Genomic DNA, 16245 nt, shown 5'->3' on the forward strand with positions numbered 1-16245 from the left:
CTGTAATGTAATATAGAGCCAGAAGTTTTTACTATACTTGACTCCTTAGAAGCCTTTGAAAAATTCCTTCTTGTTACTTAATTGGTTTTAGTTAATAGAGGTTGTAAACTTATTGACCTTGAATAGTAAATATTTTCAATATGCTTCTTCATGTTAGGATAGGCGTGGATGGGTAGAGGGATTAGCCATTTATGCTATATAATACCATACTTATTATCAAACTATGACTCAGAACTTTTAGGTGTATTTATGCTGAAGGAGCTAGATCATTCTTTGCTTAGAATGTTGACATGGTTAATAGAAGGGGCTATTTTCAAAGGAAGAAAAACAGTAAAGAAATGAATTGGTGGAAATGACTAGAAATAATATAGAGTAGGCTGTAAATTTTCTGATACAGAAGAATAGAGGCCAAAAGTGATAAAAAGCAAGAAAGCAAACAAATAAAAAAATGACGATTTTGCAGCCTTGGTGGGGGTGGGGGACAAGGAGGAATGTTCAGCCACAATCTACCAGCATACCCCTTGGTACTAAGCATTGTAAGGGTTAATGTAGGTTTCTAGAGCATGCAGCTATTAAGACTAACCCATTCATGAGAGTTTTGTATAGCCAAGGTTTTGTTGCATATTAAAATGTTTAGAAAAATTATCCAGCATTATCCAACATTTGGAAATAAGGCACAGGGATAAATGCATGTCCTTTCAGTGTTATACTAGAACACTGTAAGACATAACCAGCCAAGGATCACATAATTCTCTAGGGAAATGTACCTTTGCTTAACTTACTACTTATTAGGATCCAGATTCTGTGATGTTAGATGTTAATCTGTGGATTGATAACTTGCAAATGATTTCTGTTTGATAGAGAAGATAATCCCCAAAGGTTATAGTTTTATTGCCCTGTAAGACATTAACCAGTTTCATATCTAAATCAGCAATCTTATTTCCATATTCTGTCTTTCATTGACTGTATATACTTCAGTCTTTCCTGTAGTCCATTGAACCAGATGTATCATCCTGCTGGTTTCCTCATTAATGAGTTAAATAAATTTTTGACTTACGCTCAATGTATTTGTATAACAGTCATGTTTTTAATTTCTTGAAAACAACATCCTGACAAACCAGCTACCTATTAATGAAAATTTTCTCTCTTACTGTTCTTCTACTTTCTCTAATATTTTTGTTTGCTTTCTGTTGTAATTTTGAAATCGAAATATATCTTATAGATCTTTTATTCTTTTAATATAGGCAATTTGTGAACAACAAAAAAGAGTGTAAGTAGTTAAAAGTTTTAAACCTGATTGTTTTAGGCTGTTTAATTTTTGTGAACCTAATGATTTCAGTAAGACCCACACATTTCTGAAATGAGTGTTATGCCGGTGTAAGCTAATGTAACAATTTTATGCACTGTTATATTTTCATAATGTGATTGTACAGCTAGTTGCTGTTTATTGTTGCTGATTGAGTTTGTGGAGCATGACACCACAAAATTGTAGAAATGTTCCAATTCATGTTACCAGAACTACAAATGAGGTAGTGATAAAATTTAAAGAACATGTTTTTGAATAGTTATTTGCTTTTATAAAAATGAAAATTTTTAGAATTATAGATGTCATGTTTAATTTGCATACATTTCTGTCCATTCTTTACTTTTCATAAAGTATTCCGACAAGCCTTGCAATAGAAGGCTATCTGTTAGGGATGCCTTAGACAGGATTCCAGCATTGGCTGATAAATTGAACTTACAACATTTAAGGTAGTTGGGATTGTTTAACGTTTTCATAAAAAACTTTATATTAGTCCCTTCTCTTTCTGTTAGAAATGTGCACTCTAGTAACAGTTTTAGATACTCTTAACTAATATTTACTCTGTAAATACTAATTTAATTCTAGAATGTAAGCTCCATGATGATAGAGCCATGTCTGTCTTATTCACCTTTGTGTTCCAGGCACCTGGTACAATACCTGGTAGATAGTAGGTCCTCAACAAAATATTTGTGGGATGATTGAACGACTGCATGCTCATTTTCACTCCATTACAAAGCAAAGAATGCATTTAAAACTTGATGATTGACATGATTTCAAATGTTGCAAATGCTGAACATAGTTGGTTGTTTGATCCAGGGCCTTACTAAGCTGCAAGAATCATAAAGACATGGCATATACTTTAATTTCTCTTACTGGTTATCTGATCTATCAAATGCTTCCATTCTCTGCAGTGTTTTTAAAAACGTTAGCCTGTTTGGAAATTACTAAAATATGGAATAAATGGATATGAATGGTAGAATCATTTCTGTCAAGACAAATGTTTGGTTCTCAAGTCTTGGAAGATGATAAACATGAGAACCCAGAAAATGCTAAGGATAGAAAATAAAAATTAGTCATATATAGCAAAAGTTCCTCCACTGCCAATTTGTTGTTGCCATGTCCTTTTTCTCTCTCTTCCTCAAATTCCCTTTCCCCCCTCACTGCCTCAGTGTCTTTTCTGAAAAGGAGTGTTTTGGCATTGTTTTGATAGTGTATAGGTCACCAAGTGAAGAAATATAATAAATGCCTTTATCTGGCCACAGTGCCCTGATGTTCACATTTTAACTTCTTTCTCATAAAATGCCAAAACTGATTTTTCTTAAAATTTAGAGTGTATAAGCTGTATTTAAATTGAAATATATATATAAACTATGTAGTAAATTTGTAATTTTTATTTATATAACTTTTTGTAATTTTATGGGTAAACTAAATTATATGTAATGCAGGTTTAGGATCCTAGTTCTTACAGGCCTGTGAGATTAGATATATAAATACAATTATTTTAAACACATCAAATACATTTCTTTCTCTCATTAGAGCCACTGTTGGGCAAAATCTTCATTTCTTTGATTTTCCATGTCATCCAGCCTTGAGCACAGTTGCTCCCAAATATTTTAAAAGAATATTGTTGAATGATGTTCCTTTTTCTGGGTTTCCAAATTACTAGACATTTTTGGTCTATATACACTCAGCTCAGCTAATGTGGAGCAAATATCTTCCACCCCTGCTCAAGTCAGGCATGATATTTTTAATCCTTCACAAACAGTCTGTGAATAAAAACACACCCACCGACATAGATAGCAGTATTACAAGTGACAAGGTTGTATTCCAAAGTTCATTCATAAACTAATTGTTTGAGCCAAGCTCAAAGTACATTTTTCCTCCAGAAACAATGTAGTAACAATTATAAATGATGGCTTTCCCAGGCTGACCCACATAAGTCCTATCTGATCTGTGATTGTCCATCTAACTATCCCTCCATCCATCAGACACCTAGAGAATTTCTACTATGTGCCAAGCTCCCTGCCCTGCATCAGGCTATATCTGAATCATTGACAGTATATTTGCAGTTAATAAATCCAGAAGACATGGTATACCAACATTTTGTCAACTCCTATTAGCTTAACAAGAAATTGGCCTTTAAATCTTCTATCTATAAAATAGTCCCACAGACCTTTATTGAAGACCTGCTATGTGTCAGGCTCTGTGCTTGTCACTAGGAATAAAAGCGTGAACAGGATGGCCCATGCCTTCAAGGAGCTTAATGGAAGGCCTTGAAGAAAAGTGAGTTTGATAAGGAAAATGGAGGGGTAGGCACGAATGTAACATCTGGTAAGGATGGTGACTTCTGTGAAAACAAGCACTGGATGTTATAAATATAACCCTTAAGCTTATCAGCCATGATAGGACACTTTTTTTAAAACCTTCCAAACCAAAGAGAAACTTTTGAATGAGGGTTAAAAGAGAGTAGAAGGGAGAAAGGAGTTAGAATATGAGGAAGTTATCACCTGAGGTGGAACTAGCAGAAACGGGGAGCCTGCACAGAGCCTCACACGTATGGGAGCAAACTTTGCTGCATTCCCCCATGGTGGTCCCTTCATTGTGGGACTGTGTAGTTGGCTGTCTGGAGCAAGCAGGATGTTGGGTAGCTGGAAAAGGTGGGAGGCAGCAATCAACTTAGCGTAAAGGATAAAGTCTCAGTAATGGTCTATGAAGGACTGTGTGATCTCTGAGCTCGTCTCCTACACCTTCCTCCTCCTCCTCTCCGCTCTAGCCTGAGCACGATCCTACCTCTGTGCCTTTACACACGCTGTGCCCTCTCCTGGTATACTCTTCCCCCAGTTCCCTGCACAGTTTAGTCCCTCACCTCAGTCAGGTTTTTGCTAAATGTCACCTGACTAGTCTTTCTCTGACCTCCCTGTTTTAAATAGCACTGTCCCAAAGTCCCTCTTGGCTTTATTTTCCTTTATAGCACTTATTACTACCTGACCTTATTTATTTATTTATTGTCTATTTTAAAGGTCCCTTAGAGGAGGGACTATGTTTGCTTCACTGCTGTACTTCTTGTGCTGAGAACACAGCTTGGCACATTATAGAAGGAATTAGGAGGGACATTTTCAAAGAAGGGGCTTTTAGCCTAGAAGGTGCCTTTTCCTAAAAAAATCTTTTAGAGAGGGATTTGTTCAGCCTGCCATTTACTTATATTCAAGATCAAGATCACTTTTGTGTACACGCACACACACACAGTTGGTAGTAGTATTCTACTAGAAAGTTGTGGGATGGGACCATTTGTCATTGTATTGCTTTTTGATCTTTCACTTTTTTCTCCCCCTACTTCCAACTTTTTCAAAATCTACAGAAAAGTTGCCAGGATATTTTGATGAAGATCCATATATCGCTCACTTAGATTTACCATTTGTTAACATTTTGCCACATTTGCTTTACCTGTGTCTACATGTTATTACAATTTCAATGAACCATTTGAGAATAGTTGCAGATATGACCCTTTACCTCTAAATACTTCAGTTTGTATCACCTCAAAAAGGAGATACAAATTACTATATTCAGGAAAGGCAGCATTGTTACAATAGTATTATCTAACATGCAGACCTGTCCCCATGATGTCTTTTATAACAATAACAACAGCAGTGAAATCCCAATTCAGTAAACAGTCCAGGATCACACATTTTAGTTAGCAGGTTTCTTTAATCTTTCTCAATTTTTCTTTGTCTTTCATGACATTAATATTTTTGAAAAGTATGGGCCATTTGTTTTGTAAAATGGCCCTCAATATGGGCTTCTTTTATGTTTCCTCATGCTTAGAGGCAGGTTAGACATTTTTGACAGAAATATTGCATCGGTGATATTGTATCCTCCAAAGTGCATCATCTCAGCAAATACGTGATGTCAGATTGTCCCATTATTAGTGCCATTACATTTGTCACTTGGTTTAGGCATTGTCCACAGATTTCCCCACTGTAACAGTATAATACCTTTACCCCTTTGTAATTCATGTTTATAGTGTAAATTTTAATCAGTGTAAAATTTCACTGTTTCAATGGAGAAATGCTGTAAAACTGTGTAAATATACTGCTCTCCAACAGTTTTCACTTAAGTTTTAGGATCCCTGGATATTCTTGCCCCCAAATCAATTAATAACTTGGTTGCAAAATAGTGATTGTATAACTCTTTTAATTCCATACGTAAGTTGGCATTTTTCTTGTAAAGAAGAGCTCTTCCTTTTCCCATTTGTGTATTTGCTTGTTTGTTATAAATATGGATTCATGGATTATTTTCTTTAAGTTCACTATGTTATAATCCATTATTGTCTTTCATTTTGATATTCAGATTGTCCTAGAATTGGCCTGACTATCTAATTGCACTGATCCCTGGCATCTGGGGAGAGAAATACCTAATCCCAGGAGTACAAAATATTTTTAGTCCATTCACAGTGCTTCTCAAATTTTAATTGCACATGAATCACCTGGGGGCCCAAATTTTGTATTCCTATCAAGCTCCCTGGTGATGATGCTGATGCTGGTTTGTGGACCAGTGGAAGTAGCAAAGCTGTAGAAATCCATTGGCTTGTCTGGAAGAGTTAAAACACATTTTGCTCTCCCCATATTGCTGTGAAAAATTCATCTTATTAACATGGAAGAGAAGGATCTTTTGGGGAATGTAGGAGCTCTGGGAGATGTAAGGGAGAGAAGAGGTGCACCCCCACCTATTTGATTCCCAGAAATCATGATCATGAGGAACACTGTATTACTCACACTCTCCCTTATTCTGCGTTTTTCTTGAAATCCTGACCTTTCAGGGAGCTGGCTTCAGCTCCCAATTGCTGGGATCAGGGGAAATAGTGACAACCTCAGTGTTGGATATGTACCTGCTGGCATTCTCTGTTAGTCAGACCGAACTTTATTGATACCAAGGGAAGTCAGGCAGTTTGAGCTCTCCTCCTCAAAACGTAAATGTTCGTTTTTCTTGCTCTGTGGGAGTATGAACTTTCTACCATTGGCAGATTTCAGCAGCTTGGTCAAATAATTTCCTTTTTCCCTTTAGAAGTCATTTCTAGACAGATGTTGGCACTCTGGCCATTTATAGTTTGTGACTATTACATTCATAAAAATTCCAAATATATATGGTATTTGGTATTGCTTAGTAACCTTGTGTAATCTATGTACATTTTTTATCAGTAATCCTTATTTTTTCCTGACATAATTTCATTTACCCATCTGCCATATTTCCCCTTACTGCATTCCATTAAGACTTGATGGGATCTTCCTTATAGTAGAAGAGAACTTTACAAGCAAGGGACTCCCTCTGTGGAGGTCTTAGAGGATGTGTCAGAAATCAGAGGACACCTGCTGATATAAGAGTAGAATCTAGTTTAGCAGCTGCTAATGGGCATTGGGGAATGAATGAATGTGGAACTGGTGTGCACGTCAACTTGATTAACAGAATTCAGAAGATTTCCAAAATCAGTATTTTTGTTGTTTGTTTTAATCTCTACTATTTGTGTCTTTTGCCTTTTCGGGCATTTAGGTAAATAGTGTATCATAGCATTAGACTTCTGTAAAGCTTGGGCAGTTTCTGATGTGTGAATGATTCGCAGCTTCATATGTCCCACTGTTCTCTCTTAGCTCCTTCTTCCTAGAGGGCTGGCCCCCCACCTCACTGCTGAGAGCCTTATTGCAAAGACTCCACCTGCTGCTTCTCTGCCAGAAAGTGTTATAGCTCTTGTGATCCTTCTCCTGGTCACAGCACTTACTTACAGGCTCATTGAACAATATGGAGGTAGTATGAATTTTATTCTTGTGTTACAGAAGGATGTTTAATGTAGTCACATTATGAAAACGTTATATCTAAAAGTTCCCAGTAAGAAATCTCCTAGTAAGATAGACAAGTAGGTACCTTTTAAGTCTTCTTTGTTAGAAGATTCCACCTGCAGATTTCTAATATCAGACTGTATTATTGGCTTAGCCTGGTGAGAGATCATTGAACCACAGAGGTTCAGTGGTTGCTATAGAAGCACAGGGCCAGCAGAACCTGTGGTCTGTGCAGGCCTCTACTACGATGTTTAACGGGCTTGGTCTTGGCTGGGTGCCACGGCCCTGTGGAAAGCATAAAGGCTGTTTTAGTGCCTGTAGTGCTAGACACCTGGTACCTATTAGACCACACCTGCTTTCTGCTGTTTGGTCTCTCCCTTTCTCTCTCCCATGAGCTACACTTAAAAAAAAAAAAAGAAAAAAATCACTGCAAAATCAGAAATGTTTTAGATTCTGGCCCAGATCTCTATGTATCTTCATAACCTCTCAAAAATGTGTATGAATTCTGGGGATAGTATTAAGTAGGAGAGCATGTTTCACCTATTCTCTCATTTAAATTTAGAAGAATAGCTCATTCTTTCTGACATTGAAAAATCCTCTGACAGGTGAGCTGCTTCCTCCAAAAAAATCCCACGAGGACTATGGCAACATCCTTCACAGTACCCCAGACAGTGTTTAGTATGCATTAGGTCCTAGGAAATATTTGCTAAATAAGTGACCCAAACAAAAAAGAATGGTGATGGAGTGCATTTTATTTTCAGTTCCCATCTTATCAGCTTATTCCAAGCATTATTTTGATTTCAGAAAACTTAAGTCCATCGTTACATTTCCAGTGCTGTGTTTGAAAATCACTTGAATGTCCGTCCCTGCCTGTTTATGCACACATATATCCATATACTGACTTGCTGTGTGCAAACACAGACATACATACTTAGTTTATGTGATTAGCCGGGGGGAATTGGCTGTTAGATTAATGAATACTCTGAAAAGTTAGGTGTCGTCTTTACTTTTGTCCAGAAAGTCCTGAGGTGACTTATGAGAATGTTACTCCATGACAGTGTGCTGTGTTAATTTTGCTTATGATATTGCTGTAGAGGTTATTTTAAATTCAGCCAGCATTTCTTGAGCACCTGCTAGGTTCACAGACCTGTGCTGGGCCCTACTCGTCCCTGCCTTCAGGTTATTTGCCATGGGACCTGATCCATGTGAACGTGAAACATCAGTACTGAGGCAAAACTAGTTTAAGTATCAGGTGCATGGGTCTCCAGCAGTTCTCAGAAGAGAGAGATTCCTACGAAGTGGAAGGGCTGGAAGAATGAACAGTTTGGAAAGATGTAGAACTGCAACTGAAAGGTGAAGCGGAGAAGGAGGGGAGAGAATTCCGGTGAGTGGGGCTCAGTGTGAGCAAAGACAGGAGGTGGGCATTCACGCTGTGTTTGAGCGACAGTGAGAAGCTTGGTCTAGTTGTTGAAGTAGAGGTTTTATTTTGGAAAGAATGGAAATAAGGTCATAAATCTTGTGCCAGGCCCCCGAGGTGTCACGCTGCTGCAGAGCAAAGTGGTCTGGAAAGTAGCCTAGGATGATTCTAGAGCTGCACCACCAGGTTCTACTCCGGCCTCCATCCATTGGGAGCTGTGTGATGCTGGCCGTCTCACAAACTCTCTGTGCTGTGGTTTCCTCATTTATAAGATGAGGACAATGATTTTCTCTAGCTCACAGGGGTGCTGTAAATAATAAAAGAAATGATAATCATATAAAATGCTTAGCAAAGTGCTGGGTACGTAGAAGAGCTCATTCCATTATTAGTTATTAGGCGAGAGAGAAGTAAAAAAAAATCTGACTTTGATACACAAAATAGGTTGACTGAAGCTTGAGGAAGCTTTGTAGAATTGCCTTTCACCTTCATGGAGTCGAAGGCAGGATTTTAGAGGTGTCACCATGATTTCCAGACTCTGTGTTCAGGAAGGCACAGGAAGCTGTACGTAGTGACTTGTTGAGCAAGGCCATTCTGTTTTCACTACATCTCCATTTCACAGATTTGAGGAATGGTCATACTTGAAAGCCATTCAGAAATGATTTGGTCAGAGTAATTGAGACTGTCCCTTAAAATCGCCTCAGAGAACTCTTATGCTGGTAAGTTAGAAGAAGTGAATTATTCGGTCAGAAGTAACTGGAAGTTGGTTTGCTTTTTTTCTTTTTCTTGGTTAATATTTTATATTATGTACACAGAGGCTACTGTGCTGACAAGGATGAAATAGAGAATTGAATCTGAATAAATAGAAGTGGAAAATAACTATGAATATCCCTAGAAGTATTGTAATGCCCAACTTCGATAACTCGTGCATGCTAATTCTGTTTGTTGTGTTCACACTTTGGGTGGACAAGAAAATGGAAGGCAGCTCTCTATAAAAACAGGAGTTCTGTTTTAGTGTCCTTCCTTGAAGCTTTTCTTTCTTTAACCCCAGGATTTTTTTATTTTTGTTGAAAGTAAGTTTAATTCTATGTAGTAGGAAGTTTGAATTTTCACTGAGCTTTGATGTCTTCTGTCTTTGTAAAGATATAAATTGTACTTCAGTCCCATCTTTATGGTAGAAACCATATGAAAATTTTACAATATGTGTATTACACTATGTGAAGAAACAGCATCTTCAAAGGATATTATAAACCACTCATATTTTTGTTTATCACAATAACTTTTACTTCCTAAGTGCTGCTTGTCTTTATTTTAATTTTGAATATTATATTTTCAAATATGGTATAAAGAGTTCTTACATGCAAGTTAAGTGTTTTCAAGGGTCAAGGCTTATAAATGCTAATAGTGTCTGGTGTAGCACTCCAGATAAAATGCCATACATTTACTGACATCAATAGTTGCTAATTAGCATTGATGATATTTGTGTTTTGTAAAATATAAAAGAGATAAATCAGTTAAAAATGTGACTATAAGGTTTGAAGAAATACATCTCTCTCTATTCTGTGGAATCTTTAAAATATACTATGTATGTATATTTTATATGTGTGTGTGTGTGTGTGTGTATATGTATATGTATGTCAAGTAATCTCTGTAACTATTTGGCTATATGCAGCACAAGTTAGTTCTATGCCAGATATTATAAGTATTAATCTATATAAGATTCCTTTGAACTGATCCAAAAGAGTGTCTAGAATTCAGTGTAGTATAAGTAGATTTTAAAATAACCATATTCTGGTTTATACCTTGGGAATTGTATTACCATGAGTGGGGATTTACTGCTCCTTCCTATTTAGTTCAGTCAACCCCTCTCTGGATCCATTTCCTTCGTTTCCTTCCTCAGACTCAATGAAATCACTCTCAACTTTCTCCCTGTTTTTACACTGCTTTTTTATCTGCAGTTCTTTAGCCTCTTGTCCAGTTCATTTATCCGTTTGTCCTGTTTCTCTACCAATGCAGTTGTATGCAAATCAGTACTACTGCAAATATGCTATCCAATTCAAACTGGATTCTCAGTGCTGTGTTTTTGTTTTGTTTTAAATACTCTTGTATGTTCCTGGACAAATTCTCTCCTATGTCCCATAGCCATGATCCTGAATTTGATCAGTTTCCTTAAATTCTCTAACCCAGAGGTAGTTGGGTATTGTCCCTTCTTCTGGTGGAAACACCCTGGCGGGAATTTCCCCGCCCCTACAAGGAGGAGTTGTGGTGCTGCTGCTCCAGTCTCTGCCTACTGTCACATGGCCATCTTCTCTTTGTGCATCTGTCTTCACATGGCATTCTCTGTCTCTCCTCCTCTTGTAAGAATGCTAGTCTTATTGCATTAAGAGCCCAAGTACTCCACTATGACCTCATCTTAACTTGATTACACCGTCAAAAAGACTCTATTTCGGACTCTATGTCTAAATATATTCACATTCACAGGTACCAGAGGTTAGGACTTCAACATTTCTTTTTGGGGGACACAATGCAACCCATCAAAGACATCTAAAATAAGTCTGTGTAATGCTTAACACGTGATATGTAACACTTAATGTGGCACATTAGAATAATGAAGTCAATGAACAAAGTACAGAAACATAAAACATTTACATTGTTGTCAAGTATGTGTATTATAAAGTTCAACTTTCAAAAGCTAAATTCTATTTTTTCAGTTTTGTTAATGGCTAGTTTATTGTTGGATGTGTCTAAAGTGGACTATCTTATTTGACATAAAGAATTCATACACATACTTATACCTGTGCTTGGAAGTTCAGTTTCTAATTACAGAAGGTCTTTCCTATTCTAGTAGAAATGATTGCTCCACTTAACACTTCAGACTTCATTGGTGAAAAGGATTAAGGAATAGTTAAGGAAATCCTGTAAAGGAAGTGATGATCTACTAATTTATAATCATCAAGTTCTATTTAATTTCCTCATTAGTACTTGAGATAAGCATCACCCTAACATGTTTTGGCAGTGAAGTGTCACTGTAAGTTGTTCAAATCAGGAACAACAGTTCTTGACAAAACTTACTCTTTAAAAGCATAAGTAAATACACATAATTACTTATCTTCCTTGGATTTTTCTGCAGTTTTCTTAATTTAGTAAATTAAAATGGTAATATTCAAACGATTTGATATTGATATCAAAGCCTTGTAATTCAACAATATAGGTGGTGAATGGACCTCAGTCTTGGTAACTTGTATGAGAAGTACTTTGATACTCTTTTCCCCCATTCACAGATTCTTGTTGATTTATAAATCATAGTCATCCAAAAAGCTAGAAATAGAGAGAATATTGTCATTACTTGTCAGCAGCTTAAATGCCCTTGTTTTAGCATCATAAAAATAAAAGGCTATCTTCTTCTCCTTAGGCTGTCGGGCCAGATCTAGTTGGCACAGCTGCAGTATCCTTGTTTTCAGACATACCCTCTCTTGTTGCAGCTGCTGTCTTTGGAAGGAGATGGGATGGTGAAGTTTCACCATCCTGTCCTTCAGGGCCTCTTCTCAGACCACACTCCAGGCTGCCGACTCTGGCCATGGTGAGGTTGGAGTTGACAGATAGCACCCACCAGCATGAGTTCCCTGAGGTCAGGCCAGCAGGCAGCACTCTAAGGATGGAAGCAGATAGCTTACTGCTTGAAGCCCTGTCTTCTCTTAGGTCAGCACCCTAGAATCCCAGGTAAAATGGGAAAGCACTGTACTTTCTCTTTAAATGTCACTAGCACTCTAGTGTCTTGAAGTCAGAGGTATGAAGTTAAGCCTGATCTTTGGCAAATAGAATGTTTTTGTTTAATATTCCTTTTCCCTTTTTGATAAACTTTCTCCACTGTGACATAGGAGAAAGATCAAATTATGACAGACCTTTACAAAGTGGAGTAAAAGACAGTTTCTATCTCTCTGTGCTGTTTGATAGGTGAAAGAAGATGACACCATTTGGTAGGTAAACTACTATATTCTGCTCATTGCCTAAAAATTAGAAATCATAAAATTAAAAGATGTTGCATTAAAAATGTTCTGATTGGAAGCTGTCATCAAGAGTTTATCAGAATTTTAGAAGTTATCAATCCTGGGACACAGGAAACTTTTAAAATGCTATCATCTGTACATGTTCACAGAAGATATTCTCTAGATAACGAGTTAGCAAACCACATCCAAAGAGTCAACTCTGGCTTGCTGCCTGTTTTTTAAATAAAGTTTTGTTGGAACACAGCTATATCAATTTGTTTACATATTGTTTTTAGCACCTTTTGCCCTACTTGGGCAGAGTTGAGTAGTTGTGACAAACTATAATATATGGCCCTCAAAGCCTAAAATACTTACTTTCTGTTCCTTTACAGATAAAATTTGCTGAGCCCTGTTCAAGGCAGTGCTTCCAGGCTGCACAGCCATGTAATTGAAGATCTGAAAGCACCTTAGAGATTAGGTATCCCAAATCTAAAGCAGTTTTATAGATGGGGAGATCAGAGATCATGAAGTGACTTGCCAAGTGTCTTACTCGTGGCTGGTGATTTTCTTTAACTTTTTTAAAAATGAAAGACTTTTTTCATTTACAGTGGAATGTAGTAACGAAATATAAATTTTGCAGTTCAGGGCATTTGCTTCCAATATTTAGGCACAAGGGGCAGGCAAATTAATATTCAGGAAGTCACTTTGTGGGCATCGGAATCAGAGCCAAAGATGCAGGAGAATAATTTCAGTGCAGTAAACCACTTCAGGGTATCATCAGAGCACACTATTCTGGTGACTAGTTCAACGTTGGCCAACTTCAACATCTTTGCATCCCATAGAGTGTTGCCTGTATGCTGCCAAGATCTTGCTCTTTGTATTTCCCTTTTTTGTGCTCCTTGATTGTCATTCTTTTTCTATTTATATAAACTTTTTTTCAGACAGGATAGAATATAGCTGATTAGGTTTTAGTTTACTAAATATGTCACATTTCAGTACTGCCTTCCTAAGACTATACCCAGGTTACACAATTGGAGCTTTGTTCGTAAAACTGTTTAGAGTTTTGTGTACATCCCATTTCTTGTTTTCACCTTGAGATGGCTAATTTAAGCCATAATTTTCACATTTTACTCATTTACCTCTTAAAGAGCAGCCTTATTTTCCAATTCTTGTAGGGGGAAGAGCACCTGGCAGGAAAGTTAGTTGACTAACTTTTGCCTCCGTGTACATTCTAAAAGCAAAGTGTATCAAGGCATTTGTTCTATTTGTCTTCAGGCCTTAAGTTATGTCTTTGTGTTTCATTGTTTTGTCCAAATAGCAGGGAACAGTAGAGATATGAAATTCTTAAAATGAATTCAGCAAGCCTTTGTTTGCTCACCATATATGTTAATTATATCATTGCACCTCATAAAAATGCCTGTGTGATGTATATGTACTTTTATTATGACCAGTGAAATGATAAGAAAACTGAGGCAGAGAATGGTGGTTTGCCCGAGGACATAAAGCCAACAATGATTGTGCCAGAATTTGAACATGGCATGGGCACTTTTGACTGCAAAGTCAGACTTCATTTCCTTGCATGTTCATTTGTTTATTCATCCATCCATTCATCCATTCAACAAATGTTTAATGAGAACCTGTTTGTTACGTTTTGGACTTGATTCTAGGGACACAGCAGTGATGACAAAAGCCTTTTCTTCATGGAGTTTATGCTCTGTTAACCACTCTTCTAGGCAGCCATCTTGTGTTCTCATCTGTTATCTAATCGAAGATGCTGTGAGACTGGTGGGTTTTTTTTTTTTTTTTTTCAGCTTCTCATCAGGAAGGTATCAAAGGTTTGATACCTGAAAGGACCTTTTCCAGTCATCTAACATAACCCCTTTCGATAGACGAAACCATTCAAGACAGATACTGTTTCTTTCTTCTTGAACTATCAAGAACAAGTTATCACAGCTTCTGAGACTATTGTAAGGCATACCACCTCGAATGTCAAGAATTATGAATTTCTAATATTACAGCTAATGTCTCCCTGCTTTAATTTAGAGCAGTTTTCTCTTTGGTTTTTTGCAAAGGTGAGCAAAAATTAATCAGAGTCCTTGTCATTAAGTGTTTGAGTAGTTGAAAACAGAATGAACAGACTGATTTACCTGTTATTTTCACACGGTTTTGGGAGTATTTTTGCTGTTGTTTTGGTCCAACATGGAATTATGAAGTAGGAGGAGGGAGAAGGTTGTCCATCTTTGGTGCTTTACTGTCTCCTCAGCTGTACTTTCCTCCCTCCTGTTAGCTCCCCAGCTTCCCCGCCAGCAAAGTGTTACTGTTAATACACTGCTTAATTAGTGTTAATTCATAACTAAAGCCTCGTGTGCTTCCTTGACCTTTCTTTCTTACTTTGGACTAAGGAGTCGGCTAATCCTGGCAGAGCTGGGAATTGATAGCTCAAGTGGGCTTAATTATGACCCCACCTGAGAATTTGTATTATAATGGAAAACATTTGGGGAAGTAAATAAAGTCTTAACACTTTTACAATGTTGAACCAACCTGAATTATTAAAATTTTTGTTGGAACTAGTTTCCTTAGCACAAACTTTGAATTATTTAGTGAAAGATTTAGGTTTCCCCATCTTGGTTTTAAAAATTGGGTGTGATAAATATTAAGTTCAGAAGAAAGAGGACTTTCTGACCATCAAAGTCTAACTTTATACTGTTCTAGGATTCATTGCCCTGCCTGGAGTGTCTCATTCATTCTACAAATATTCTTCACCCGGATCTCAGTATCAGGACCTTTGCTGGGTGGTACAGCATTGCTAGGCGCTATTCAGCTGCTATTCAGATCCACAAAATGACTACTCTTACCTTACATTTTTTTATAGTGCTTTACAGTTTATAATTTAGAAAGCATTTCTTACCTATCATCTCATTTAATCTACTACATGTTCATTATGACAACACATAAATATGTAAAGAAAATCTTCCCTGTAGACCAGTGATTAAGATGATAATACTAATCTCAATTTTCATAGGAAGACAGTGAATCTGAAGGAAGTGAAATGACTTGTTCTGACTAAAAACCAGGTTATCTTGAATCTGGGTCCAGTTTCCTTTCTTCTAAACCACAGCTACCTGTAAAATCTGAACTTTTCCTTCAATTCTTATGCCTAATCTCCTCTGGCATTTGATCATAGCATTTGATTGTTTATGCCACGAAAGCTTCAATACCTTATCATTTAGAATAACCTATATTCAGATTTGATGGCACAGTCTTAGTTTCTGCATTTAAGTAATTTGTCCATTTATGGTCCTTAGGAATTTTTAATCTGACCTCCCCAAATAACAGTTGTGGTTTGGAAAGATTGTTGAAAATATCATAGCCACCCTGATGATTGGAATAAATCCAGTTTTTCCTTATAGTTTGTACCTATTTTGGTTTACTCTCTGTTCTTCCAGTACTACTGAAACTTGCTCCAGCCAACTGTTGACATCATAGTAAAGAAAACATAGCTAGTTTTTTCTGCCTCCCAAAGGAGAAAAAAAAATTGTTGGTCATTCTCTTTAACATAATGTATTTAAAGCACTTTAAAATATTTATCTAGCTTCATAGTTTTTCTCAGACTAATCTTGCCCCTATACCTAATGCTATATCTCTGTACTCATATTGACTTAATTTCTCTTTTTTCTGGCTTTCCCATTTATCATTCATTCCCATAGCTTTTGG

The 16245-nt window shown here is 37.0% G+C and overlaps 1 protein-coding gene across 3 annotated transcripts in view; it reads left to right on the forward strand.

Moving 5' to 3' along the window:
- The window catches only part of PCGF5 (polycomb group ring finger 5), a 109197-nt gene that overhangs the window by 32062 nt on the left and 60890 nt on the right, over positions 1-16245 (forward strand). Inside the window, exon 1 of one of the 3 annotated variants that reach the window (XM_069460216.1) lies at positions 14564-14603. The exons of the other annotated variants lie outside the window; for them this stretch is intronic. The gene's annotated coding sequence lies outside the window, so the exon portion shown is untranslated. Of the gene's footprint in view, positions 1-14563; positions 14604-16245 lie in introns of those variants that run through there. 3 annotated transcript variants of the gene reach the window in all.

This window comes from Eulemur rufifrons, chromosome 28 (genome assembly GCF_041146395.1).
Source record: "Eulemur rufifrons isolate Redbay chromosome 28, OSU_ERuf_1, whole genome shotgun sequence".
NCBI lineage: Eukaryota > Metazoa > Chordata > Mammalia > Primates > Lemuridae > Eulemur > Eulemur rufifrons.